This window comes from Hyperoodon ampullatus (genome assembly GCF_949752795.1).
Source record: "Hyperoodon ampullatus genome assembly, chromosome: 11".
Classification (NCBI taxonomy): domain Eukaryota; kingdom Metazoa; phylum Chordata; class Mammalia; order Artiodactyla; family Ziphiidae; genus Hyperoodon; species Hyperoodon ampullatus.
The window spans coordinates 7,032,171-7,059,715 of NC_136924.1; the positions used below are offsets into that span (position 1 = coordinate 7,032,171).

General features: G+C 35.2%; 1 protein-coding gene across 2 annotated transcripts in view; it reads left to right on the forward strand.

Moving 5' to 3' along the window:
- Positions 1–27,545, forward strand: part of PTPRQ (protein tyrosine phosphatase receptor type Q) — a gene marked incomplete at both ends in the record, with an annotated part of 257,217 nt that overhangs the window by 137,154 nt on the left and 92,518 nt on the right. The window lies entirely within an intron of this gene.

The following is a 27,545-nucleotide window of genomic DNA, read 5'->3' on the forward strand; positions in this document are numbered from 1 at the left end:
TTAAAATTAATTTTCAGATCTAGCATGTAATTGTAATTATGATTACAGTTTTTTTAGGTAAATAATTTGCTTTTATCTGGGTTCACATGAATTGTTTGTTGATAAGACATTAGTAAGAACTGGAGATTCATTGTTCAGAATGGAAGCAGTTTTATAGCTGTTGCAAACTTCTAATTTATGGTGGTCTAAGATTAGTCACAGTGTAAAGTCAGCTCTGAGTCACTGACTCTGTACTTACTTTTGACATGAAGTAAAATCAAATTCGGCTCTCTCCCGTACTGCCTAGTGTCTGACCTTAACATTCCTTCCGGGGATTATTGGGTATTTTTCTCAGTGTAAAGTTGGTCATATTGGGCGCAGTTAAACATGCATCATGGATGATTGAATTTTTGAGGAGATTAGTGTTCTGTGTCTAAACTGGTTCCATTGTCACAGTCAAACACGTCAGAATAGGGCAAATACAGATGAAAGCCCTCAAACCTGGTAATTTTAATAGCATTTTCTGTCCAAGTATATTATATGTACCAATAAAAATATTATAGCAAGTTCAAGTGCATACAAGACTTAACTTTTAAAATCTCAAATTAGTTCAAAGTGCATGCACTTCTCCATATTATTTTCAAATCTTAGTAAATATGGTGATTTAATATTGAGTTTGAAAATTTGTTCTTTTTTTCTGGAAGATAATTTTACAGTTTGGATTTATTCAAAGCTCTTCCAAGTCCAGTAATTTAGAATCAAAAGAGGAAAATAAGCTATATCCCTTGGATGCCCAAAACTTAATTGAGGGGAAGTGAAATACGCAGTTGTGGTTTTTAGGGGTGTTCTTTTCAGCAGTGATTTCTTTATTAGCTTTTTGTTCAATAGGAGGTATTAGCCACCTAGATGGACCCACTGGAAGTCCACTGAGCTTGAAAATATATTAATGGATCAGCACTGAATGGGAGTGTGTTTAATATCCCTGTTTTTTTCCCCCCTCTACTCTTGGTTCTTTCAAATCACTGTGTACTGTTTAATAGCATATATGTAAACTCTCAAGCCTCTTCTACAAAGCCATGACCACCATTCCCCTAAGAATTATTTAAGAAATGTATTTGTTGTGTACTTTATTTGGATCCCTGTTTTGTGGGCCTCTGTGAGCAGTGTAGAGATTACTGGGTGAACTGTGATTATGACAAAATCTAACTTCCATTTACCAGCTTTAAAAAAAAAATAAGATATACCATTCATAAGAATTTAGACCATTCTTAAGTACCATTTAATAGAGTGGATGTGGATGGTAAAAGTTTTCTCCAGGTTGGAAATTAATGTGCTGATTCAAAAGTTTACTTTTTCCTTTGTCTGCATCCCAGTGACATTGCTCTCAGTCGAGATGAGAAGTCAAACGTGCAGGAAAACTGTGTGATCCTGTTCGTTCTTAAGCAAGTGAATTGGCACATTCTACTTACCAGTCAGTGATTGTAGAAAGCACAGAAGCCATTATAGTTGCCTGTCATGGATCAGAGAGAAATAGCTATTAGCATTGCTACTTTAATTGAAGTTCAAATGCTTTACAAAATATATTTCATACAGACTTAATTATTAAATATAATACTTTCCTTAAGAGTGAACATCAGGTGCAAAGTATCCTTTATACTTGTGGTATGGTGGACATTTGACCAGTATATACTCATGTAATGCTTACTGAGTCCAGGCTTTGTGCTTGGGGTTCAAGACTCAAGTTTGAATCCCAAATGGCATTGGTGATCTCGGCTCTGCAGGTCCAAATAACTCCACCATTATTGTAAAGACATATCTAATAAATATAAAGCAATTAAACACAAACCTACATAAATATGTCAGTTGTGTGGACTGAATATTGAATCAAATAGGAATTCAGGAGAAATACATTTTATGGAAGGCCCTATTGAAGAAGTGGAATAGGAACTGGATGTTGCTTATTGATAGCTTTGGAATTGCTTTATAGAAGTTTAGACTCAGTAACCTAATTAGAAGATGATGATATGGTTTTGGAACTTGAATTTCATAGTCAGGTATACTAATGTTTACTTAGATTTACCTGATATAGATCAATAAAATAGCTAAGTTTACTAATTATTCTTTTTTGTTGTTCCTCAATATGCTATGAGAAAATGTCAGTTGTACATATCAAAGAACATTCTTCTTTTTATTTGAGCAATCTTAGATGGAGGAGGTTAGGTAGACCTGAAGATTATGGGTATGCTAAAGCACTTATGGTAAGCCACTCTGTGGCCCCATCGCTATTCATGAAAATGGTGAGACAGATAGAGGGGAGTAAATAGAAATTCCAAGACACAGCAAGGGGAAACACATAGTAGCACAAAGGAATGTAATACAAAGGGTCAAGGCTGAGATGGAAGCCTGACTAGACGGTGTTGTATTGAAAAGAGTATAGGAGGTGAGATCGAATAACTCAGGTGGACCTTACTCTGCTTTGTATAGTTGTAGCAGAAATTTGAATACAATATTATGGAAAATTGGGAACTCTGCTAAATTTAGAGTAGGAAGCAACATAAATTGACTCTGAAAACAGTGATTTTTTTTGGCCATTTTCCTAAAACCCTGCAGTAATCTCTTCAGATGGAGAAGGATTTGTTCATTACAAATTTACTGAATCTCCCAAATCATAAAGAATAAAATCCACAGTCATTTTAATGGTCCGTAAGGTCCTTTTTCAACCCAGCATTCTCTTCCCTAGTAATGTATGTCTCTTCCTTCATCTTTTGAAATTTAGCCTCAAATACCACCTCTTCAAAGAGGATCTAACTTATTTATGATTAAAACTCCTCCCAGCTAGAATTTTCTATGCCTCTTTCTTGCTTTGCTTTTCCCTGTTATATGTATCATTATCTGTGGATCTGTCCTCATTACAATGCATGCTCCATGAGAATAGGGATTTTCCTTTGTGCAGTTCACCCTTATTTTCAGTGCCCAGGAATGCATCTGGCGTACAGTGATACTCAATAAATGTATTATTAAAGAATGAATGAATCAGTCAGTCAATATACAGGCCTAGAAGAGTGATAGAGACACAGTGAACACTCAGTATGCATACTTTGGGTGCCTGAAGTAGAAACTTTCAGCCACAAAATTATGTTTAGACAATTATGTGGTAAAATATCTAAGACAGGCATGTCTTCTGTGGTAAATCTTTTTAATTAAACTTTTTATTTTGAGATAGTTATAGAGTCACGTGCATATATAAGAAATAATATAGGAAAATCCTGTGCTCCCTTTATCTAGTTCCCTCCAATGGGAACATCTCATAAGACTGCAGTGCAGCATCACAACCACCATATTTATATCAATGCAATCAATATAGAGAATATTTCAATGAGGATAATTTCTCATGTTGCCTTTTTATGGCCACACCCAACTCCTGCCCACTCTCCTTGTACTTCTGCTCATCTTAACCCTCTGATAACCACTAATTTGCTCTCCATTTTCTGTAATATTGTCATGTTAAGAATGTTATATAAATTTTTTTGTACTGATTGATATGTTCATGTAATTTTCTTTTTTGGCTTGTTAATATGGTGGATTAAATGGATTGATTTTCTAATAGTGAACAAACCTTTGGTCTCTGGAATCAACCCCACTTGATCATGCTGTAGTTCTTTTTACTTATTACTGATTTCTATTTGCTAATAATCTGTTAAAGATTATTGCATCTATATTCGTAAGGGATATTGGTCTGTAGTTTTGCGGAGATTCTTCTTCACTGTCTTTGTCTAGTTTTGGTATCAGGGTGATGGTGGCCTTATAGAATGAGTTTGGGAGTGTTCCTTCCTCTGCAATATTTTGGAATAGTTTCAGAAGGATAGGTGTTAACTAAGTGAAGTCTCTAAAGTGTTAACTTTAGAGAAGTCTAAATGTTTGATAGAATTCACCTGTGAAGCCATCTGGTCCTGGACTTTTGTTTGTTGGGAGTTTTTTATATCACAGTTTCAATTTCAGTACTTGTGATTAGTCTGTTCATATTTTCTATTTCTTCCTGATTCAGTCTTGGGAAATTGTACCTTTCTAAGAATTTGTCCATTTCTTCTAGGTTGTCCATTTTATTGGCATATAGTTGCTTGTAGTAATCTCTCATGATCCTTTTATTTCTATGTCCGTTGTAACTTGTCCTTTTTCATTTCTAATTTTATTGATTTGAGCCCTCTTTCTTTTTTTCTTGATGAGTCTCACTGTCTTTGTCTAGTATCAGTATCAGAGAATACTAGCTTTATAATACAAATCTCTTCTAATTTCTGGAAGAGATTGTGTAGAATTTGTGTTAATTCTTCTTTAAACATTTGGTTGAGTTCTCCAGTGAAACTATCGAGGCATGCAGATCTCTTTTTGGGGAGTTTTAAAATTATGTTTAAGTGTTCTCAGGATGCAAAGTTGGAGCTGAAATGTATATCGAATCAGTTGCAGAAAGTGGTACTTGTAAATAATACATTTGTCAGAAAGGAAGTCTCAAGAGAAATAAGAAATATGGTAAACTAAAATGTGTTGAATTGATATGAGATGAAAATACGATATATCGAAATGTGTGAAACACAGTTAAAGCAGTGAAGAGAGGGAAATTTATAGCATTAAATACATACATTGGAAAAGTCTCAGATTGATAATCTAAGGTTCTCCCCTCCTCTAGAGGCTAGAAAAAGAAAAGGAAGATATAGTGAAAGATGTGAATAATAAAAATAAGAACAGAAATCAGTGAAATTGAAAACAGAAAAACAGTAGGAAAAATCAACTAAACAAAACTGGTTCTTCAAAAAGATGAAGTTGACAAACGTCTAGGGAGCCCGACAAAGAAAAAAAGAAGTCACAAGTTACCAATATTTAGAAATGAAATCACTGCAGACATCAAAAGGATAATAGGGAATAATATCAACAATTTTACACCTTAGATGAAATGAACTTACTCTTTTCTTTATTGGAGTATAGTTGTTTACAATGTTGTGTTAGTTTCTGCTGTACAATGAAGTGAATCAGCTCTATGTATACAGATATCCCCTCCCTCTTGGACCTCCCTCCCACCCCCCTCCCATCCCACCCCTCTAGGTCATCACAGAGCACCGAGCTGAGCTCCCTGTGCTATACAGCAGGTTCTCACTAGCTCTCTGTTTTACACATGGTCGTGTATACATGTCAGCCCTAATCTCCTGATTCGTCCCACCCTCCCCCTGCCCCACTGTGTCCACATGTCCGTTCTCTTCGTCTGCGTCTCTATGCCTGCCCTGCAAATAGGTTCATCTGTACCATTTTTCTAGATACCACATATATGCGTTAATATACGAACTTACTCTTTAAAATCACAATGACCACAGCTCAGCTAATATGAAATACATGATTTGACTAGTCCTATAACTATTAAGGATATTAAATTTGTGATGGTTTCCTTTGATAGCACTCTGGTAGAGAAAAGGAGGGCACCTCTCCATTACCACCAGATGTATGTAGAAATCCAAATTCCCCACTTGGCCTCTGCTGACACCCAAGGGGAGGATGCTGGGTGAGCATGAGAAAGAGGGCTGCCCACCAGGCTTCCACTAAGAAGGATAGGAGTGCCTCATATTCTTCTTACATATTCTCCACTGACACGGTGGCGGGGACTTACTACCCCCGGAAGGGGTGAAAGTTCTGGCTCCCTACTTTACCTCACTCTATCAAGGATGGTTGAGGTACCTCACTACCGCCTAGTAAAGGCAGAAGACTAGGTTCTTCATTTGACCTTTGTCATCATGGGAGGGAGTGGGACCACAGCTTTTTTCTGTAGTTTTTGGGTAGAGTTGTTATTGTCTAAAAGTTTTCTGTCTTGCTAGGCTGCACTGTTTTTTTTCTGTTAGAGGGAGGAGGCTTTTTCTGAGGCTTTTTTAGTTTGAGCTGGTTGGCATTTGGAGATTGCTGGCCTTGGGGATATACAAGGCAAAAAGAAAAGCCAGGGAGCTCACCACTGTGTTGTTCCCTGGGTCGTGAGTTCCCTAGTTTCTTTGCCTTCTCACTACCTTTCAGAGTCTTCTTATGTTTGTTTCATAGTTAATGTCCAAGGTTTTAGTTGTACTTAGTGGAGGGAACTGGGAAAATATATCTACTCCATCTTCAAAGCCTGAAGTTCATTTGTGGGGATATGCTTAATATCACGTGTGGTACCCTTTTAAATCCATATATTCAAGATTAAGTTATTCAATACATATGAAGTACTCTGCCAGAGACTACTGGTAAGACTATGATGAAACAAAATTATATTCTTGTGCTTTTAAAATTTTTAATTATATAATTTTAGATCTTTATTGGATTTCGAAGATAACCCCATTCAGCCATTTCATTTTGCAAGTATGGAAAATGAAGCACAGAGGTTTAGTGTCTGCTGAGAGTGTGCTTTAACTAATTATTAGCGGAACTCTTACTAATCCAGAACTCTTTCTACCGTATTATAATACTTCCCTTACATTAGAAATTCAACCGATCATTTGTGTTTATTGGAATTAAAATGTTTTTCTCATTATTTCACAATATCTAAATAGAGTCATTATGGAGTGGGGAAATTCAGGTTCATCATATGAACTTCATTAATTTGTACAGGGATATATATGTTCTGAGTGTATACATACTTTTGTCCAAATATTGTTTTAAAATTTAGGAAAACTAAATTTCTATTATCAAATATGTGCTTAACCTATAATACTAAAAATACTATGAGTTAACATAGGAAGATCTGTAAAATACTGAAGCCATTCTGGGAAATTTTATACTTTCTAGTCACATATCACATTTTTTATCCTGGATCAGTTCCAAAAGTGTAATCTTTGCTATTATGAATTTCTGTCTTAGGTATCAAATTCTAAATTATAAATTTAAAAGTCCTTTTAAATGCAATTCCTTTTGTAAAATAATGAACCTGAGTTACTCTGCATAATTCTCCTTGACCCCACTGATGCTCTAATACCTTTCATTAAGTGGACTCCAGGCAACCACTCTTTTCTTCATCCCAGCTCCAGCTAAGGCCAGCTGTTCTTCAAGCAACATTTTTATTAACTTATTTAGGAACTGGGGCATATCTTATTACCCTATTTTCCATTCCTGTCCTATGCAGCTGTAGTTGATACTTTTCATAACAGCCTTTACATATCAACCTCCTCCTCCATTTCACCTCATTTTTTTCTTATTCTCTTTTACTTCCCTTTTTAAGTAAATTATGCACGTGTGTGTGCATGCAAAAGCCCCTCTTCTTTCTTTCTTTCTGGTAGCCATACGACTTGAAAGCCTCAGGAATGTGCTCCTTGTTTCTATGAGATTATAAGCTTCAGGGAAAAACATTTACTAATGGTGGAAAAACTCTGAAATGTAGAATAAATGAGTTTTAATGATAGCAAAATTTCATTAACAATATTACGTTAATTTCGACAATTTAAAAATGCAATATGAATACAAAGAAAAGGCTTTAAACAAATAGTAGGTTGTGCAATCTCAAAATATTACAAGTTTCATGGTATATAAGAAAACAACTTTTGGAGGAAGCTATTTTATAAATATAAGACATGCATAAATAGCAGCCACTTTTAGAATTCAAATAAAGTAACATTTCTTAGTATATTAATGTTATGGTAATTTGAATATTCACCACCTCCTATTCACTGCATCCTTGATGCACCCATCAGTTCAGTGCCTGGATACCTTATTATGAAGAATTACTACTTTAAAGGCAATTTGCAGTGTTAGAAAAATAATAAATGTAATTCCATATGGATCACAATAATGAAATCTGTACCAATTAAAGGATATGTTAAAAAACAGTAGCCCAATTTTCTGACACTTATTACTAATTAAATTAGCCTACTTTAGATAGGAATTTTTAAAAGCCAAGGTTGTTAGTAATTTTTAAAATGTAACTATGTTAATATTTGCTATGTATGACAGTCTGACATTTTTAAAGTTTAGCCTGAAATTTAAAACTAACTTTGTATTTAGGATGTTATTACAGAGAAATTATTACCTGGTGAGACATACTCCCTAGAAGCTGGATAGAATGCTCTTCTTACAAGTACTATTAGAAAATTTGTCTGAAGATTGAACAGTTACCAAAAGAGAATTGAAAGTAGTTGTTGATGTGCTTGGACTAATCTATAAGGCTTCTTTTCTAGTATGGATACATGAGGAATACAATAAAGCTCATGATTTTTTCCATGTCCAGATTTATAAAATATTAGCTAGAAAGTATTAGTATGTAGTATTTTAATTTTCTATATAAATGTATAACATTTTGAATATTGTTGGTACGATTTAATAGGAAAGCCTTTTTCTTTTCATTTTTTTTAACATTTTCTAATTATGGGAAATTATTTTATATACAGTGAGATGCACAGAACTTAATTATACAATTAAATGAGTTTCCACACATGTATACAGCCATGTAACCACCACTCAGCAACATATAGAATATTTCCATCTTCCACAGAAAGTTCCCTTGGACACCCACTCCCCGAGGCGGCCACTATCCTGATTTCAATCAACATAGATTAGTTTCAGTTGTTCTTGAGCTATATGTACTCTTTTATATGTGGTCTATTTCTTTCAACATAATTGTGAAACGCATGTTGTTGAGGGTTTCAGTAATTTGTTCTTTTTATTATTGAGTCATTTTCCACCATTTTAATATCCCATTGTTTTTATGTCTGTTTTCTTTTGATGGACATATGGATTGTTCCAAACTAAGTGTTATGAAAGAAACTGTTATAGATATTTTTGTATAAAACTTTTTTGTGGACTTGCTGGGTCATAGTCCAGACGCATGTTTAACTATTCAAGAAACTGATGATTTTCAAGTGGTTGCTCTATTTTAAATACTCACCCAACAGCATTGTATGAGAGTTCTAATTACTTCTCGGTATCAGCAAATTTGGTATTATCAGTCTTTTTAAATTTTAGACAGTCTAGCTGGTATAAAAGAACTTCTATCTTATTGTAAGTTTAATTTTCATTTCAGTGATGACTAATGATGTTAAATCCTTTAACATGGTTATTGATAATTCATATAAAGACAGTCTTTGCTTTACCTGATAATGTGGGACCATAAAAATGACTAAAGCTGTCTGTAAAATGTGTGCAAAGCAACCTTAATAATCAATAGGGAAAATGATGATTGTTCTATAACCTTCAAAGTTTTTGTCACTACATTAAAAACTCTTACTGTCGGTTATAAATATATAGGAAATGAAAAAACAACAAAAACAATATTTAGTACACTGTAATTTAAAACATTAGAAATAACTGAGAATGAAAGCTTTCACTTTATTAAAAACATCAAGAGTGGTTACTTTCTTTTTCTCACTGTTTAGCTTATGATATAGAGAGAGCATCTTTTCTATGACTTGGCAAAGTTTGGATTGACTTTGAACATGCATATGGGCATGTGACATATGCACATGGGAGATAAGGAGGCCATATATCTACACACTTTGCTGCCTGTGCATGAACTAAATAACAGATGCACAGTGACCAATCAATGATAGGTTTCAAAAGAAGTGACATTATTGGTCTCAGATTATGATGTACATCTGTTTGTGTGTGTGTGTGAGTCAGTGTGAAAAACCAAATCATTTTTTATTTATTTGTTTTAAACTTTTTATTTTATATTGGCATACAGTTGATTAACAATGTTGTGTTAGTTTCAGGTGTACGACAAAGTGATTCAGTTATACATGTACATGTATCTATTCTTTTTAAAATTCTTTTCCCAATTAGGTTGTACAGAATATTTATTTTTTTAATTTTAATTTTTATTAGTTTCTGCTTTATAACAAAGTGAATCAGTCATGCATATACATCTGTTCCCATATCCCTTCCCTCTTGCATCTCCTTCCCTCCCACCCTCCCTATCCCACCCCTCCAGGCAGTCACAAAGCACCGAGCTGATCTCCCTGTGCTATACAGCTGCTTCCTACTATCTACCTTATGTTTGGTAGTGTATATATGTCCATGCCTCTCTCTCGCTTTCTCACAGCTTGCCCTTCCCCCTCCCCATATCCTCAAGTCCATTCTCAAGTAGGTCTGTGTCTTTATTCCTGTTTTACCCCTAGGTTCTTCATGACATTTTTTTTCTTAAATTCCATATACATGTGTTAGCATACAGTATTTGTCTTTCTCTTTCTGACTTACTTCAGTCTGTATGACAGACTCTAGGTCTATCCACCTCATTACAAATAGCTCAATTTCGTTTCTTTTTATGGCTGAGTAATATTCCATTGTATATATGTGCCACATCTTCTTTATCCATTCATCCGATGATGGACACTTAGGTTGTTTCCATCTCCGGGCCATTGTGAATAGAGCTGCAATGAACATTTTGGTACATGTCTCTTTTTGAATTATGGTTTTCTCAGGGTATATGCCTAGTAGTGGGATTGCTGGGTCATATGGTAGTTCTATTTTTAGTTTTTTAAGGAACCTCCATACTGTTCTCCATAGAGGCTGTACCAATTCACATTCCCACCAGCAGTGCAAGAGTGTTCCCTTTTCTCCACACCCTCTCCAGCATTTATTGTTTCTAGATTTTTTGATGATGGCCATTCTGACTGGTGTGAGATGATATCTCATTGTAGTTTTGATTTGCATTTCTCTAATGATTAATGATGTTGAGCATTCTCTCATGTGTTTGTTGGCAATCTGTATATCTTCTTTGGAGAAATGTCTATTTAGGTCTTCTGCCCATTTTTGCATTGGGTTGTTTGTTTTTTTAGTATTGAGCTGCATGAACTGCTTATAAATTTTGGAGATTAATCCTTTGTCAGTTGCTTCATTTGCAAATATTTTCTCCCATTCTGAGGTTTGTCTTTTGGTCTTGTTTATGGTTTCCTTTGCTGTGCAAAAGCTTTGAAGTTTCATTAGGTCCCATTTGTTTATCTTTGTTTTTATTTCCATTTCTCTAGGAGGTGGGTCCAAAAGGATCTTGCTGTGATTTATGTCATAGAGTGTTCTGCCTATGTTTTCCTCTAAGAGTTTGATAGTTTCTGGCCTTACATTTAGGTCTTTAATCCATTTTGAGCTTATTTTTATCTATGGTGTTAGGGAGTGATCTAATCTCATACTTTTACATGTCCCTGTCCAGTTTTCCCAGCACCACTTATTGAAGAGGCTGTCCTTTCTCCACGGTACATTCCTGCCTCCTTTATCAAAGATAAGTTGACCGTATGTGCGTGGGTTTATCTCTGGGCTTTCTATCCTGTTCCATTGATCTATCTTTCTGTTTTTGTGCCAGTACCACACTGTCTTGATTACTGTAGCTTTGTAGTATAGTCTGAAGTCAGGGAGCCTGATTCCTCCAGATCTGTTTTTCGTTCTCAAGATTGCTTTGGCTATTCGGGGTCTTTTGTTTTTCCAAACAAATTGTGAAATTTTTTGTTCTAGTTCTGTGAAAAATGCCAGTTGTAGTTTGATAGGGATTGCATTGAATCTGTAGATTGCTTTGGGTAGTGGAGTCATTTTCACAATATTGATTCTTCCAATCCAGGAACATGGTATATCTCTCCATCTATTTGTATCATCTTTAATTTCTTTCATCAGTGTCTTATAATTTTCTGCATACAGGTCTTTTGTCTCCTTAGGTAGGTTTATTCCTAGATATTTTATTCTTTTTGTTGCAATGGTAAATGGGAGTGTTTTCTTGATTTCACTTTCAGATTTTTCATCATTAGTGTACAGGAATGCCAGAGATTTCTGTGCATTAATTTTGTATCCTGCTACTTTACTAAATTCATTGATTAGCTCTAGTAGTTTTCTGGTAGCATCTTTAGGATTCTCTATGTAGAGTATCATGTCATTTGCAAACAGTGACAGCTTTACTTCTTTTCCGATTTGGATTCCTTTTATTTCCTTTTCTTCTCTGATTGCTGTGGCTGAAACTTCCAAAACTATGTTGAATAATAGTGGTGAGAGTGGGCAACCTTGTGTTGTTCCTGATCTTAGTGGAAATTGAGTAGAGTTTCCTGTGCTATACAGTAGGTCCTTGTTGGTAGCAATTTTGTGCACAGGAGAGCTAGCAGTGAAGTACTTTATACAAGAACTCATAGTTAATATATAAAGGTAACAAAGTTTAACCCCTGTTTTGGGCAGACAGGTGTTATTTAATTAAATCATAAAAACAGAAATTCAAACATATTAGAACATGCAACGTGAGGATTGTTCTATCATTTTTGACAGGTTTCCATTCAAGTCTTTAGCCTATTTTATATTGAGTTGCTTTTCTTTTTGGTGTTGAGTTATAGGAACTCTTTATATATTTTGAATACAAGTCCCTTATTAGATGTATATATAACAAATATTATCTCTTAGTCAATGGCTTGATTTTCTATTTCCTTAATGGTACCTTTGGATGAGCAGATTATTTTAATTTTGATGAAATCAAAATTAGCAATTTTTAATTTCACATTAGTACATTTTGTATCCTAAGAAATATTGTCTACTTCAAGATCATGAAGATATTATCCTGTCTTTTATTCTAGAAATTTTACAGTTTTAGCTTTTATATTTATATCCATAATTCATCTCAAATTTTGTGTATGCATGTAGTATGAGATATGATTTAAAGTTCCTTTTTAATATATTCATTTAATTTTTCCAAAACTTTTTAAAAGACTTTCCTTTTCCCTACTGAACTACCTTGGTAGCTTTGTCAAAAATCAATTGACCCTATGCACTTGAATCTCTTTCTGGAATATATTCTCTTCCATTGATTTGTCTACCTTTATGAATACCACACTGTATTGATTACTACAGTTTTATAACAAATCTTGAAATCAGGTAATGTAGGTTCTACAAATGTGTTCTTTTTCAAGGTTGTTTTAGCTATTTTAGTTCTTTGTATTTCCATATAAATTTTATTATTAGAATCACCTTGTTGATTTTTACCAAAAAACCCTGTGGCATTTTCATTGGGATTGCATTTAATCTATTCATGCATTTAGGGAAAAATGCCATCTTAATATTGAGTTATCTGGTCCATGAACATGGTATATGTCTCCATTTTTAGACTCTAATTTCTTTTGGCAGTGCTTTGTAGTTTTCAGCAAATGAATTTGACATGTCTTTTGTTAAAATTATTCCTATTTAACGTTATGTGTTATTTGAAATTTTAATTTTAGTCACCAGTTGTTTGATGTAGAATCTAGAAATACAGTTGATTTTGTTTATTGGTATTGTATCCTACAACTGCTAAATTTGCTTATTAGTCTGAGAAGGTTTTTGTTATATACCGCTTTAGAATTTTCTACATTTAAAAATGTCATTTCATCTACAATTAGGGTAATTTTTATCTCTTTCTAAACCCTGTGACTTTTTTTTTTTTTTTTTGGCATTTCCAGGTTTCCAGCTTCTTTTTTTTTTTTTTTTTTTTAGTTTCTGCTTTATAACAAAGTGAATCAGTCATACATATACATCTGTTCCCATATCCCTTCCCTCATGCATCTCCCTCCCTCCCACCCTCTCCATCCCACCCCTCCAGGCAGTCACAAAGCACCCAGCTGATCTCCCTGTGCTCTGCGGCTGCTTCCCACTATCTATCTACCTTACGTTTGGTAGTGTATATATGTCCATGCCTGTCTTTCGCTTTGTCACAGCTTACCCTTCCCCCTCCCCATATCCTCAAGTCCGTTCTCAAGTAGGTCTGTGTCTTTATTTCTGTCTTACCCCTATGTTCTTCATGACATTTTTTTTTCTTAAATTCCATATATATGTGTCAGCATACAGTATTTGTCTTTCTCTTTCTGACTTACTTCACTCTGTATGACAGACTCTAGGTCCATCCACCTCATTACAAATAGCTCAATTTCATTTCTTTTTATGGCTGAGTAATATTCCATTGTATATATGTGCCACATCTTCTTTACCCATTCATCCGATGATGGACACTTAGTAAACCCTGTGACTTTTTTCCCTTACCATATTGCACTGGCTAGACTCTCTGGTACTGTATTAAATAGAAGTAGTAAAAGCAGACATCCTTGCATTGTTCCCAGTCAAAAGGGGAAGCATCCATCCTTCACTATTTTGTACAATGTGTGCTGTAGGATGTCTGTAGATGCCCATGCTCATATGCTTTTTTCTCTTTCATTCTGTTACTGTGGTAAATTATATGATTAGCTTTTTTAATATTAAGTGAAATTTACCTTCCTGGGATAGACCACACTTGATCACATGCACTATACTTTTATATATGGCTTGACAAGTGTTTACAAATTTTATTAATTTTTCTGAAGAACTAATTTTTGAATTTGTTAATATTCTCTTTTATTTATCTATTTTCTATTTCACTGAGTCCTGATCTTTATTATTTTCTTCCTTCTAAATATTCTGCTTTTAATATGCTCTTTTTTTCTGTATTTTTATGGTGAAGATACAGATCATAATTTTTTTCTTCTGTTTTTTTTCCCCAGCTTTATTGAGGTATGATTCACGAATAAACATTGCATATATTTAAGGTATACAGTGCAGTGCTTTGATATATGTATACATTGTGAAATGATTCCCCAATCAAGCTAATTAACCTATCCATCACCTCACATATTTACCTTTTGTGTGTGTGTGGTGAGAACACTTAAGATCTACTCTCTTAACAAATTTCAAGTATGTAATATTGATACATCATTATTAACTATAGTCACCATGCTGTGCATTAGCTTTTTCATATAACTTATTCATATAACTGAAAGATGTACCCTTTGACAAACATCCCTCTATCTCCCCTCCACTCCCCTGGCCCCTGGCAATCACTGTTCTATTCTGTTTCTGTGAGTTTGACTTTTTTAGAGTCCACACATAAATGAGATCTTGCAGTATTTATCTTTTTGTAGCTAGTTTATTTTACTTTACATAATGATTTTAAGCCTTTCTTCTTTTCAAATATAATCATTTACAGGTATAAATCTCCTAATAATTATATACCACAAATTTTGACTTCTTACTTTTGATAAAAATATTTTCTAATTTCCTTTGAAATTTCTTCTTTGAGCCATGGTTATTTAAAAATATATTTAATTTCTAATATTTGGGACTTATCTAGATATTCACATGTCATCAATTTTTCATTTATTGCCATTATTGTTAGAGAATATGTCTGTAACACTTAATCTTTAAAAATTAGTTGGGACAGTTTCTATGGCCCAGCATGTAATTTATCTTGTTGAATATTCTTCCATGCACACTTGAAATAAATTCTTCAGTTGTTGTCCATAATGTTCTATGTGTTAGTCCAGTGTGATAATGTTTTGCAAATCTGTATTCTTACCACTTTTCAGCAAAAATTATTTGATATATTATGGATAAGGAAATATTAAAATATCCAAATATATTGTGGATTTGTCTGTTTCTTCAAGTCTGTCAATATTTGGTTCATGTACTTCAAAATTTTTTATTAAACACATACATAGTTATAATTGTTATAGCTTCCTAACTGATCCATTAATCATTATAAACTGTCTCTTTTATCTTTAGATTACTCCTTGTCTTAAAGATTCTTTAGTCTGGTATTAATATAGGCACATGCTCTTTAGTTTACTGTTTGCTTTGTATGTTTTTTTCTATCTTTACTTTGAATTATTTGTATCATATTTAATTTGTGTGGTGGACAAATTATGTCTCTTGTGGGCAGCATATAATTTGGTCTTTTATTTTTATCTTACTTGACAATCTCTGTCTTCTAAATGGAGCATTTAATCTATTTATGTTTAAAGTCATTATTAAGTTAGTTGAGTTTAGTTCTATTTGCTATTTGTTTTCTAGCTCTTTTTTAGTTCCTCTGTTCTTTCTTTATTGCCTTCCTTTGGGTTAATTGGATGGTTTTAGCTTTCTGTTTTAATTTCTTTATAGGATTTTTATCTATACTTCCTTGTCATTATTTTTAGTGGTCACTCAAGGGATTACAATATAATTCCTTAGTTTATTGTATTTAAATTAATATTCTACAACTTCACATAAAATATATGAACTTTGCAAAAGTACAATTGCGTATATTTTGTCATACATTTGACATCTATATATTTTAAATGATTTACATATATTTACATTGTAAACCCCACAATTTATGGTATTATTTTTACTTATAGAGCCAGTAGACATTTACATAAATTAGGAAAAGACCATGTATTTCCCATATAATTACCATTATTGATGTTCTCCTATTCCAGTAGTTATGAGTTACAGCTAATTACAGCTAATATTTCCCTTTCAACTAAAGAACTCGCTTTAGAATTTCTCCTAGTGCAGGTATGCTAGCATCAAATTCTCTCAGATTTTATTTATTTGGAAATAGATTTATTCTGTTATCACTTTTTTTTTTTTTTTTTTTTTTTGCGGTACGCAGGCCTCTCACTGCTGTGGCCTCTCCCGTTGTGGAGCACAGGCTCCGGACGCGCAGGCTCAGTGGCCACGGCTCATGGGCCCAGCCACTCCATGGCATGTGGGATCCTCCCAGACTGGGGCACAAACCCGTGTCCCCTGCATCGGCAGGCGGACTCTCAACCACTGCGCCACCAGGGAAGCCCTGTTTTCACTTTTGAGGGTCTTTTTCTGTGGATATAAAATTCTGGGTTGATAGTTCTCCCACCCAATATTTGTCTCTTTAAAGAAGTAATTCCTTTGTCTTCTAGTACTCATTATTTCTGATGAGATGTCAACCACCATTTTTATCATTAGCTCTTGTGTATGAAATGTTATTTGGGGGACACTTTTCAAGTTTTTTTTTATCTTTACTTTTAAGCAGTTTTACAGTAATATGGCTAGTGTGGTTTTTGTTGCATTTATTTTGCTGTGGGTTCATTTAGTTTTTTGTATTGGTAAATTAATATTTTTCTAAAATTTGAGAAATTTTGGACCATTATTTTTAAAATTATTTTTCTGCCATCTTCTTTTCTTCTGGGACTCTAATTCCATACCTCTTAAGTGACTGAGGCTTTATTAAATTTTTTCACGTTTCTTCCTTTGTTCTGTAGATTGGAGTTCTGTTGATGTGACATAATGTTCATTGACTGTATTCTGCCATCTTTAATCTGGTGTTAAACAAATCCAATACCATGTCAGGTATTACACTTTTAAATTCTAGAATTTCCCTTTAGTTCTGTTTCCTTACTTCCATTTCTCTGCTGAAATTCCCCATTTGCTTTGTTTTCCATTAGTCAAATAAAATATTTATAATGGCTTCTTTAAATTAGTTTTCTACTAATTTGTACCCCTGTGTTATCCTGTGATCTCTTTCTATTGAACACATTTTCCTCCTGACTACAAGTCACATTTTCCTGTCAACAGTAATTTTCCTGCCTGCCTAGAAATTTTTAAACTTATATTGGATATTGTTTGTGACATTGTGCAGAAACTCTGGATTTTGATATCTTCTTTTGAAGGGTGTTGGCTTTTTATTCGAATAGGCCATGAAATTACTGAATTATAGTTTTGTGAATGTGTGATTTTGGTTTCAACCTTATTTGTAGAGAGAATTCCTTAATCCTGGGACATAGAGCAAAGTAAATGTATGGCCCTTTTGGGATTTTAAAATGAGGCCTGCTGTTTACCAATTCCTTACTTTGGTGGGATTCAAATTCTGAATTTTATCTCCTCTGCATTGGGAAGCAACTAAAATTTCTAGTAAGTTTTTCATCTGTTGCCTTCCACTTTGCTTCTTGGCATGTCCTTCATACTTCCACAATTATGAGATTGGCCAAGGATTTTCAGGGAATTTAGAACTGTAATTTGGGTCTAACCCCTTTGTGGCTTCTTCCTTTTTTTTTTTTTTTTGCTGTACACGGGCCCCTCACTGTTGTGGCCTCTCCCGTTGTGGAGCACAGGCTCCGGACGTGCAGACTCAGCGGCCATGGCTCACGGGCCCAGCTGCTCCGTGGCATGTGGGATCTTCCCAGACTGGGGCACGAACCCATGTCCCCTGCATCAGCAGGTGGACTCTCAACCACTGCGCCACCAGAGAAGCCCATGGCCTCTTCCTTTTTGAACTACTCTGGCAATCCTGCATCCCATTCCCTGCCACCACAAGCCAGAACCTGCCCCTCCCTCCCCCACAGAGTTTATAGCTGTTATCTGCAGAAGGATTAGTGTGACACAAGCTATTCTGGCATCATCAGAACAGATCCCTCAAACTTATTAGGTTTGGAAAATGGAATATTTTTACATAAATTTTTGACTACTGCAGCAAAATTTTTTTGCACGATTTTGACAATTCTAATCACACTGTGCACTTTTATGTATAATAGCCTTACCAAACATTTTGTGAGTACATAGAGGAAGGGTTTACACTGCAATAATATACATGACTTTAAATAAATTAAACAGTATTTTTGTTCTTAAAAATATTTTGGCAATCTGGAATTTTTCTACTGGCTACATTATTTTACAGTGCCCCCAGTCTCTATCCTTTGATCCTTTCTCTATTGATTGTTTCTGCTTACATCTTTCCTTCTTTCCTTGTTCTCTCTCTCTCTCTCTCTCTCTCTCTCCCTCCCTCTCTCCCCCCCCCTCCCTCTCTGTCCCTCTCTCTCTCTTTCTCTCATGGAATCCTTGAAAAATCCAAATTCTTCTGTCCTGTAGAGCTTTCCCCAAACTTACATCCAGGACTCCTTTTGTATACTTTACTCTATCAAGGTTTTCTGTACAGCCAGTTTTTAGAAAAGAATGCTTTTAAGCAGCATTTGATTATAATCAGCATTGGTGACACTTGTTCATCAGTCAACATTGGTGATATTTTCTTCTTGAAATCCATGCATTCATCCATGCATCCATGTATCCATCCATTTGTTTGTTCATTTATTCATTCATTAAACAAATATTTCTTAAGTACCAACGTGTGCCGAACATTATTGGCTTATGTGAGTTTTTTATGATCTCTTTTTCCTATTCTGTTGATAATTTACCCTGGATTAACTATTGACTTGACAGAGACTCAGTTTTTTTTTTTTTTATCGTCTGCTTTTCTGATACTATAAATACCACCCCCTTATATGTTCATTCACTCTCATGGTTTCAAAGCTTATATATATATATACATATTTACCCCAAATTGTTTTTCCCTACCTCTTACTCTAACCTAAGCTTCTCCCAAAACAGCTCTATCTATTCATGCTAACAAGATATGAAACTAACATTTTATTTACTCATATCCATCCTCAAGCACATTTTCACTAACCCGTATATCTTTCTCATTGCTTCATCAATGTTAATGGTTCAATTTAGTCTCCAGGTGTTATAGGAGTGGTCTTAATAAATGATTAATTCTGCTATATAATTATTCCCCTAAGAACTGCTTGTGATGAACTATTTCAAAACAAAGTTGTCATTTTTGATAGGTATTCTCGGGAGATGACTTGCTATATAGAGCTGTCAAACGAATGACTCTATAAAACAAATCAACTCACTTTGTCTCCAAATAGAATATGTATCGTCATTTTCCTTGTTGAGTTCTCCAAGAAAAAGTGACATTTTCCCCAGAAGTTTTACTGAGATATTTTTATAAATAAGTTATGTTTCAATAATTTTTGGTTTAATAACTAATATTATTATAGCTGTGGTCCATAGAATTTTGGGTCCCCAATTGTCCATCTATACATGCACTGTGACAGACACTTAAAAATCATTTTAGAAAACCTTAGTTCTGTTTATAGATACTTTCTCAAGTCTCTTTCATGCAAATGGAATATTTTAAAATGACTTAATTTGGCATACTAATAAGTGTGTCATTCCATATTCTCAGCTTTGTAGTATCACCTAAAATCATGTTTATGTAGCCTATTTTGGTAAATTTTGCTTCAGCTACTCCAAAATTTATCTCTGAATTAAGCCAGACCAACAGAGAAGTATACCTGAACTGAATAATTAGAACTTACAAAGAAATAGTTTTACAAAAATGCATTTGATAATTATTCCGCCCACCCATATTGAGAGACATTATAAGAAAGAGCCAAGTTAAACATACTTAGTATTTACTATGTAAGGATGTTGTTGAGGATGCTGTTTATTAAATTACATGGTATTGTTTATGTGCTTTTCTGGGGGAGAAGTCTACCTTTGATCTCAATACCAGAGTTTATTTCATGTTTCTTGCTCATTTAATTTGTCTTTATTTATGGTCACAGAGATTTACAGTCTTAAGTTGAAATTTCCTTTGTATTATCTTCTGTAATGTCAGAGCCAAATCATAGCCTGCTTCTAGGACATGTACAATGTACATTTGATCTATTAACCTAATTGCTGGGTTGATTCCATTTCTTTACTCCTATTTTTTTCTCTGCCCAATAAGTCATCACATTTTTGCCAATATTCTTTGGCCTTTTAGCTCTATTCCTAATTATTATTTATCACTGTAGTCTACATTGTACTGCATATATACAGTATCTAACCAGTTTCTATCACGTTTACTGTTTCCTAATGACTATAGCCATATGGAGGCTCAGGATTTTCTTTAAGTTTATACTTTACCAGTGAATCTGTCGGTTGTTCTCTGTGTTCTGCAGTAGTCATCTAAATTCATCTCTCAAACGTTCAGTGCCCTTCAGTAGCACCACACTTGATATCACACTGCCCACAACTTTTTTCTTATGACTCACTTAGACTTTCTTTTCTCCAGTCTGGTATAATTTCCAGACCATGACAAACATCTTGTTGCCATTTATATATCTCTCCCTATATTAATCTACTTAAAACATTATTTCTTCCTCATCTGTACTAATCATCAGTTATTCCTTCAAGTTGTAGCTCCCAGATCTTCTCCTTCCATTGAGCCTTCCTCCTGGCATCACCTATTTGTGAGAGTTTCTATTAGCTAAATTACTTTTATATATGTATGAAGAAGGGCTTATACCCTAAGACTTATAACTTGCCAATACCACTCAATCTGAATGTCTAGTAAATGATATTGATTAAATTCAGGTTAGTGCAAAATGTATATCTGGTTTGGGAAATCTTCTTTGCACCCGACTTTTCAGGCATTTCTTTGTTTATATTGATCCATATTATGTTAGTGTTAGTAAACTGTACTTTTGTTTGTGTATGTTCAGATCATATATTTGTACCTTGTGTTTTGTTTAAAATTAGTAGAGACAAAAATATTCTTAATAAACTAGGAAAGATTGTGTTGATACTTTTGTAAGTTTTATAAGTATTTATACATTTTTCAGACACCTGTTTTGCTTAAAAGAGAATATATCTGTGCCTGAAGATAAATGCATATAGTCACGACTAAAGATTTAAGGAAACTTGGTCTTCCATGTTAGTATACTTAACCAGGTCAGTGAGAAGTCAGTACAAACTACCATCCTATCATAAGATGTTGGCAACTTCTTATAATTGATATTCAGAAGTTTAGAGAATAATTACATTTTATACACATTTTCATCTTCTAAGTGGAATATACTAAATAATCACTAAAAACTGACATGCCTTTAAAGTGTAACAAATTTTTACTTGTATAGATCTACAGACTTTCAACCATGATGAAAGTATTTCGCTGGTAAGAATAATTTATGAATAAAAATGTAATTTACAGAATACCTTGGCAGAGAATGTTGATCGCTTCATCACAGTTCAGTCATGTTTAGAAAATCTAAACAAGCTGCATGATTATTCCAGGAAGCATGGACTGATGTGTTCAAATGAGTACCATCTGTGGATAGAAAAAGTTTGAGGTTTTTAGTCATTCTTAAAGAATGGAAATCTGATTCTCCATGCTAAAATGAGTGTAATCCTTTTTGTATCTGTAATTCAATAGGGCGGTTGCCTTGAAATAGTCCAGTTCAACACACGGTTCATCAAAAGAGAAGATGCTGGATATAAATGAGGCCTACATACTGCTGGTCATTTGTGTGTGCGTCTGAGGTAGCCGTGTTAAAAAAAATTGTCTACAAGTTATACATATTTGGCCTCAGATTAGATTTATTTCTGGTTCATCTTTATAAATACATTTGAGTGAAAAATGTGGACAAAATTTTGTATTGCATGAAAACCAAAGGACTATTTCATGAACCATGATTTATTCACATAATCAACACTTACTGAGTGCCCATACGTGCCAGACTCTGGGTGTCTTGTGCAAGGCCCATCCCTGTGCTTGTCACATGGAAAGCAATTGCAATTATTTTACCCTTCCTTTAGCCAGGTTAAAAATAACTCTTGTATGGATCTTGTTTCTTTGTCAAGTTAAAGTACTGTCCTATTTAGACCTTTTCTTCTCTGTAACACTTATTTTGAGAATAGTGGAGTCTGTGGACAAATACTAATCTGCTGAAAATTTTTTACTGTGCAACAAACTTTGCCATTAGTTTTCTTTCCTGAAATCTAAACACTGGAGGGTATAAAAAAAGTTGGTCAGAGAGCCATGGGTATCTAGTCATCCCCCATGATGAAATATGAGGAAAAGGTGGCCTCCTCTGCCTTCTCCAGTTCATTGAATAGCTAATGCATCCTTTTTTCCTTCCACCTTTAGTTGCTTAGTAAACCCTAGGTAAAGGAAATTGAAACATGAAAGGGGTAGTTAGTGATGGACTGGAAAGAAAGGGAAATGTCTGGACCACAGTCCCTTGCGCTCATGGGGAAGAGCAGACTCTATGGTTTTATTTATTTATTTTATTTATTTATTTTTGGCTGCGTTGGGTCTTCATTGCTGCGTGCGTGGGCTTTCTCTAGTTGCGGTGAGTGGGTGCTACTCTTTGTTGCGGTGCGCGGGCTTCTCACTGTGGTGGCTTCTCGTCGCAGAGCACGGGCTCTAGGCACGCAGGCTTCAGTAACTGTGGCACGTGGGCTCAGTAGTTGTGGCTTGCAGGCTCTAGAGCGCAGGCTCGGTAGTTGTGCGCACGGGCTTAGTTGCTCTGCGGCATGTGGGATCTTCCCGGACCAGGGATCGAACCTGTGTCCGCTGTGTTGGCAGGTGGATTCTTAACCACTGCGCCACCAGGGAAGCCCTTGTCTATGGTTTTAATGCAAATGAAAAGTCAATATAAAACTTATCAAGGGGCTTCCCTGGTGGCGCAGTGGTTGAGAGTCCGCCTGCCGGTGCAGGGGACACGGGTTCGTGCCCCGGTCCAGGAAGATCCCACATGCCACGGAGTGGCTAGGCCCGTGAGCCATGGCCGCTGAGCCTGTGCATCCGGAGCCTGTGCTCCGCAACGGGAGAGACCACAACAGTGAGAAGCCCACATACCGCAAAAAAAAAACAACAAAAAAACTTATCAAGTATTCCCACTGCACTTAGGATAAAACTAAAAATCTTGAATCCAGACTGCAAGACTCAACATTATCTGATTCTGGCCTACATCTCCAACTTTCTGTCTTCCTCTTCATCTCCTTGTGGATGTAGCAGCCTTCTTTACATGTTTCCAATGTGCCATGTTCTCTTCCTCAGAGTCTTAACACCCTGATGCTTTTCCCCTGGGAAGTTACATCTTGTCGTTCAGATCTCTGATTAAATTATAATTCATCAGGAGAACCTTTCCTGACCATCTATCTAAATCAAGTCTCCTGTTATACCCTCTTATTCATTTGTTCCTACTTTCAAAAATATTTATTAAATGCCTATTTTGTTCCAAGAATTAATCTAGACCTTCAGAGACATAATCTAATATGTAGGTTGGCATTCATATATGTATATAATATATAAATAAACATATATTTTGGAGTAATTGCTCAATCTTTTTTATTGATATGAATGCAGAATAAAAACCTTTCTAGTTCTTCAGTATAAATGTTGGAGTAAAGTGGAGAGGAAAATAGGACTAGGACAATTCAAGGTGGGTGTTCAGTTGTAGAATTAAGATTTATAGGAAGGTAGATATCTGTTCAAAATAATGAAGGCTGTACAAACTAATAGAGCTATCTGGAAATTAATTTTAAAATAAAGCCCCAAGATTTTGCTCTGTATATTTAAGAACAGGCTAGATAAGTAGAGATGGGTCATTTGGTAGAGTGAAGTTGTATTAGTTTTCTATTGCTGTGTCATGAATTATCACAAACTTAGTGACTTAAAACAACACCCATTGGGCTTCCCTGGTGGTGCAGTGGTTGAGAGTCCGCCTGCCAATGCAGGGGACACGGGTTCGTGCCCCGGTCTGGGAAGATCCCACATGCCACAGAGCGGCTGGGCCCGTGAGCCATGGCCGCTGAGCCTGCGCATCCGGAGCCTGTGCTCCGCAACGGGAGAGGCCACAACAGTCAGTGAGAGGCCCGCGTACAGAAAAAAAAAAAAAAAAAAAAAAAAACACCCATTTATTAGAGCACAGCTCTGTAGGTCAGAGTGTGGGTATGCTGTGCCTGGATTCTCTACTCAGAGTCTCACAAGGTCAAATCAAGTTATCCATGGGCTGTGTTCTCATGTGGAGTACAGGTCCTCGTCCAAGCTCACATGGTTGCAGCAGAATTCAGTTTCTTACAGTTCTAGGACTGAATCCCCAATTCCTGGTTGGCTTTTAGCCAAGGGCTGTCCTCAGCTCCTAGAGATGTCCTGGTGGCCCCTTCCTTCTTCAAAGCCAGCAGTGGAGAAATGTTTGTACATTTAATCTAATCTCTTGCTTAGAATACTTAACTTCCTCTTTTGTAACTATCCAAAGAAAACTCTCTGCTTTTAAAGGACTTGTTAAAAACTCAGGCCCACTGGATTATCTCTCCCTATTTTAAAGTAAGCTGATTTGGATTCTTAATTACAGCTGCAAAATTTTTTTTTGCATCAGCACCTATCAGTGTTTGGTTGAAAAACTGGAAGAAGGTGTAGGTACCAGAATTCTTGGGGGACATCTGCCTCCATAAAGGTCAGACATAACAAGACAGGTTGACCAAGATCACTTCTAAGTTTCCTTCAGATTCTGATTCTGTGATCTTATGATTCATTTGCCTGTTCTATGGATTCTGCCACCAAAATAGATCTAAAAATTCACCTCTTTCCTATTGCTATCATTTTATTTCTTCTTTGCTGAACAAATCAAACGTTCTATGAATTTGTCCCTTTTCCTGTTTGCAATTATCAGACTGGACTTGATAAAATGTACTACTGAACATCTGATTCTGTCACCTTGATAGCTTTCCATTGCCTGAGAAGCTATCTATAATCCTGTGCCATAGTATGTCCTCAGACTATTTCTCTTTGTCATTGCCAGTGTCAATTATAAGCTATAAACTTGACTTAGATCACATTACCCACCTCTTCTTGAATCTCTACCTTTACAGTTAGTGGAATCTCCTCTCACATGCCACCTTTTCTCTTAACACTTTTCCTGAACCCCCAAATCAGTCATATTTCTCTGCTTTGTGTTAGAATATTTTGAAAATGTGCCTTATCTCCAAGAGGTCTGAATTCAAACTTAGTGGCTGAGGGATTTCAATAAATTATGGAAATTCTACTTTTTAGTCAATTCTAAAACTTCTTCCTCTATAAAGATAATTGTTCCTTAAAATAACTTTTTCTCTCATTGCTCTTATGCATAACTAAAGATAGTGTGTTGTAAGTCATATTATAAGTGTTCTGTTTGTAGAGCTACCTTTTTAAAGGTTACTGTTCAATTAAATACAGTAAGATTTGATGATAAAAGTATTTGAAAACAGAGTAATTGAATCTGATCACATGGCTTTAAGTAATTTACTACTTGTTTTCCATTGCATTAGACTTTCTCTTCTTTTCCAGGTTTAGGCAAATTTACAAGCAATAGGTCTGTAGATAGTTCAGTAAAAAATTAAGAGGAAATCCAAATTTTTAACTCAGGTCCAGATCTCCCTACAGAACTCCAGACTCATGCACCCGTCTATTACTTGACATCTCCTTCTGGGTATCTGATAGGCATTTCAAAGTTAACAGGCTCAAAATAAATTCTTAACCTTACTTGCCAAAGCTTACCTCTTTCACAGTCATCGCCTTCTTGGCTAAGTGACTTCCTCTCTCTGTTTGCTCAACCCGAAGACCTTAAAGCTTTCTTCTCCTCCTTTCTTTCTGTTATACCTGACAGGTCACACAGCAGCAAATCCTGTCGGCTCCCCTGCAAATTATATTCAGAATCTGAACACTTGCTTTCGTTTCTGCTGCTGCAGTCCTGCTCACGCCATCCTGATCTCTTGTGCTGACACTGCAGTGGCCTCCTAATCACTCTCCCTGTTGTCATCCTTCTCTCCCTTGTCTAGTCTCAACACAGCAGCTAGAGTGAAAACATACTTCAGAGCCTGTAAGTCCTCTGCTCGTGTGAAAGTCTTAAAGTGCTACAATGTCGTATATAATCAAGCCTTCAGTGTTTCTTCTCAGACCTCACCTCCTACTAGCCACGCTGGCGTCTTTTTTATTCTTCAAATATACCAGGCATGATTCCAACCTAGGGCCTGTAATCATGCATTTCCCTCCGCTGGGAATGTTCTTCCTCCAGATAGTCACATGGTTAGTTTCTCCACCTTCATCAGGAACTTCATGTCTCCTAATCAGTCAGGCTTCTTTTCTGACTACTCAGTTTAAAATTTCATTTTCCTTGGAACTCTTTCTCCTTTTTCCCTTTCTTATTTTTTTCCATAACACTAATCATCATCCAAAATACTCTATATAATCCTTATTTATACTTGTGTCATATATAAACCTCTGGAATGTAAATTACACCAGGGTGGGGACTCTTGTCTATTTTGTTCATTGCATTCCCAGCACCTACAGTAGTACTTGGCATAAATTAGATGCTCATTAGGTATTTATTGAAATCTGAATTAATATGATATGTTTAGGAATGAATGACTTTTTTACAAATGAATTTTCTAACTCATTAATTTTCTTATCTTTACTGCACATATCAACATATAGTTTTTATGAATTGTGTAATTTTCATACAAGTCATTGTTATCAGTCTCCCTGTCTCAGCCTTCGAAGAAAAGGTCCTTGCACATATACAAGGACAGGCATGAAAAAAGTGCCCATGTCACTTAATTCATTGTTCTTTTATATTTCTAAGCATAACACACATATTATTATACTTGTCTAATAAGTGACTGTTTCTTGAAAACAAGACATAAGCCTATGTATCTTGATTTCCTAACACCAGCCTCAGAGCCTGACACATGGTATGAATATAGCAAACCAACGGTTAATATGAAATCTAATAAATGACTCCAAGTAGGACCATGTGATTGAAGGTGATATACAGATACCTTGTTCTGTATATTAATGTCAGTGTGCTTGATGATGTTCTAGAAAGGGTTATACTAATTTTAAATATGTTCAAGATAAAATAAAAATTAACTAATTGTATACATTATTAATTCATTTAATAATCTTGTTTATTTAAATTATTTTATAATTAACATCTACTATATATAAGATGTGCTTGTGTCTATCTAGTCATTTAAATATAAGAACGTCTTTTTCGGGAACTGAATATTAAAAACTCAGACCATTCCTCGGAAAGTACATAGGATTATATGAGCATGCAATTTTTCTTTGTACCAGTGCTTATATAAGGAACCAAAGTAAGTTTTTATAAGTAACTTGTGAGTGAATTTGGGAGCAAAATTAGGAATAAAAACATCACAATTGTTTTGTC